This window comes from Taurulus bubalis (assembly GCF_910589615.1).
Source record: "Taurulus bubalis genome assembly, chromosome: 14".
Taxonomy (NCBI): domain Eukaryota; kingdom Metazoa; phylum Chordata; class Actinopteri; order Perciformes; family Cottidae; genus Taurulus; species Taurulus bubalis.
The window spans coordinates 3,244,936-3,248,227 of record NC_136602.1 but is presented as its reverse complement, the minus strand read 5'-3'; the positions used below and the strand labels follow the sequence as shown (position 1 = coordinate 3,248,227).

Sequence of the window (3,292 nt, the reverse complement as noted above, 5' to 3'; positions counted from 1 at the left end):
GTCAGTGTCTCCGCTGTAGCTAGCGCTGCTGCCAGCTAGCGTTGCTGCTGCTGCTGCTGCTATCTAGCGCTGCTGCTGCTGCTGCTAGCTAGCGCTGCTGCTAGCTAGCGCTGCTGCTGCTGCTACTGCCCGCGTCCCCTCTGCCCAAGTCGGGTGTCGAGCCGGGGCTGGTCCCGCTACCTTCGGTGGTTGTCGGGGAGCTAGCGGAAGTTAGCGGGGAACTAGCAGAGCGCTAGCAGGAGCGCTAGCTGGCTACAGCGGGGAGCTAACGGGGACACTGACCGAAGCTAGTAGCGGCTTGTAACCCGACTTTTACGGTACATGTCACATAAACACAACATAGGAGTAACTGTGTTTAAGGGAAACGTCTATCATATTATTCACTAACAGAGAAATGCAAAAGCAATATTTTATCTTTACTTACTTTAGAAAACAGACATATATAACACCGGTGATGATGACTGCAGCAAAGCTGAAGGTGATGATGAGAACCAAGGGCAGGGCATCAGGGGACACAGCTGTAATGTAACATGTATAAAATCATGTAATGAAAAAGCCCAACATGTTCTTTGTGAGGCACAAGGTAAAACAAAACGAGAAGATGATACTTACTGGTTGTGAATACCTTTTCTTCGCTACTGTCACTGTACTTGCGACTGAGGCTTGTGTAGCTTTTCACGCTGACAGCATATGTTGTGTTTGGCTCCAAGTTTCGTATTTCAGAGATATGAAGTCCTTTAGTTCTAGTTCGTCCGACAGATTTAGAAACCTGGTATGGAGAAACAAGAATTATAAAAAAAAGATCAGCAATCATAGGCTCTTTAACTTACCAGCAACCTGACATAATCAAATGGAAAAATGATCTCAGTGTTGTATTATTCATAATTGCTCCTACATTTTTTGTGTCTCCTTTTTTATGGTAAGTCACAATAGCTGTCAATCTTGACTTGAGCCTGCTGGGTACCGTGTTAGGATTCCACTTGATTAGAACATTTCCATTGGTTTCCTTCACTGAGTCGATTGTTGGGGTGTTAGGCTTTACTGTAGAAGAAGAGCGATACGAAAGGTAAGGGTCATGTTTCATAAGCTCCATCCAGTTCGACACCCACTCACTGCTGATCTGCATCAGTCTATATCTGGCAGCACAGGTTACATGTAGGGCCTTTCACTAAAGTCTACTCACTGCTTTCTTCGACGCCGATGATTTTGGACTCCATGCTTATGCCTCCTTTCCACACTGTGGCTGTATAATTCGCAGTCAACATCAGTTCATACGTTTGTTGAACAGAGCAACAACACTGTGCGCCGTCACACCGTGTGAAAGTGCCTTTCAACTCCCTGTGGAATACAAAATGGCATTGACACAGAAATCCCAAAATCAAGCTAATAAATGTACAATTTCACAGAAACAACAAAAATCACTCACTCAACCCAGCTCTGGATAATCAAATTGTATTCAGAGCAGTTTTGTGCTTCAAAGTGGCAAATGAATGTCTTATAATAGTCGTTGGTACAGACAAGATTTTTTCCTAAAAGATACGAGAAGATTAATTATGATAATGAGTTATTGCATAGACTATATAAAACATGTTTATATTTCCACCATACCAGAGAGAGTTGTTGCAATATTCCAGAGAATTAGCAGGACAAGAGGCATCCTATCACGGACGCGCCTGGAAGCAAACACAATAGCACTTTAATGTGACATAATGGATGATTTAAATAACAGACACTTTCCAAGACTCCAGATTACCTTTTAAAATCCATCCTGAATCGATGTATTCCACTTCTCTTTTGGAAAAACAAGAATCCAAGTCATCTACGAAGTAGTTTTGGACGTGCTTACATGCGCTTACATGTCTTCCTGATATGGAAAGCTGTTACTTGTTTGTTGGACAACTACCTCAATGGAAGGGTTTCCCACGCCCTTTTCATCAAAGAGTGAAAGGAGGCAACATCCTTCCCTCTGCTGTTTGGGAAAGTTGGTAAAGAGAATTACAGAATCGGACTTCCTGGATCAAAAACTCTTTCGCAAAACGGTGTGGGCGCAGGGACCGTCTGCAAAGTGCAATGCGGGAAATACACACTATACACACAATAATTTCCTTAGAGAGCAAAAAAGCTCAGGTAATGGAGATAAACAAATCTCATGGTGAGTCTAAGAAACCATCAGAATGCAAGAAAAAAAACCACAAAAAAACTGGAAAAGAGACATGTAAGAGAGACATGTTCTCAAGAGCCTCTGGTTACTGTCACAATACTGAAACAGGATCTGATGACACAGATGACAATGAAGCAAGAGACGACCAAAATATGTTGCTGCAGAGTGAAGTTCAAGTAGAGGAACAAGACGAGAACACAGAGGACAAAGAGGCAGAAGACAAAGACCCAAATATGTCGCAGAGAGAAGCCCAACCTGCACAAAAAACAATGGAGAAAGTTGCCAGTGGTATCAAAGAGGTTCAAAATGACAGTGAATAGAAAGAAATGGCAAACAATTGTTCCACGACACGGTTCAACAGAACTGAGGACCAATTTGCTGTGCAACAGCTTTCGTAAGAAGAATCCCTGTTGCACCGCTGCCTTTAAGAGCCAGCATATCAAATCTCCTCAGTCGTAAAACAAGTAGTCCATACTGGAGCACCGCTGCAGTTTGAACATTTCCTTCTTGTAGTGCAAAATATTTAAGATGAAACGTGAGCCAGTGGGAGAGACCCTGGTTAAGATCTCTGTTTCACAAAGAGAGGAAATTACACAAAACAGATTCAGATCAGCAGCAAACACAAGAAGAGGGAGAATTGCAAGAGATATACAAAGATATACAAAGACATATACAAAGATATACAAAGACATATACAAAGATATACAAAGACATATACAAAGTACAACACATAGGTTTACAATTGCACTAGTTTGACCAAATCACAGATACTAACAGACTTTAACTACTGGGTCAAATGTTTCCTCAGAAGAAGCATTTAGTTAATACAAGATGTTTTGTGTACTTGAGTCTGTATATTAATACATGAAAGTGTTCCTTAGCTAATATTCTGGTTCCTGGAAAGCAAATAGGACACCATAGTGTTGTTGCTAAACACATTTTGCTTCAAATTAATCCAAATTGAGCAAACTATCTTCAAAACGCGGTGTTTTTGCATCATCATCAGATATCATGGTGACTTCCGAAAAAAGTCTTGTAGCTTCACAGGATTCCTGGTGGTTGAACAGAATGTGACGGCCCTACACTGCATTATAATTTAGTTATTTAAAATGATGCAAACGCACGTCATCC

General features: G+C 41.5%; 1 long non-coding RNA gene across 1 annotated transcript; it reads right to left on the bottom strand.

Moving 5' to 3' along the window:
- Positions 1-658: 658 nt before the first annotated feature.
- Positions 659-1,308, bottom strand: LOC306746764. Its single transcript, XR_013771131.1, has 3 exons — positions 1,184-1,308; positions 896-1,041; positions 659-769 (listed from the first exon to the last, which is right to left on the bottom strand). It is a non-coding gene; the product is annotated as an uncharacterized lncRNA (long non-coding RNA).
- Positions 1,309-3,292: the final 1,984 nt, after the last annotated feature.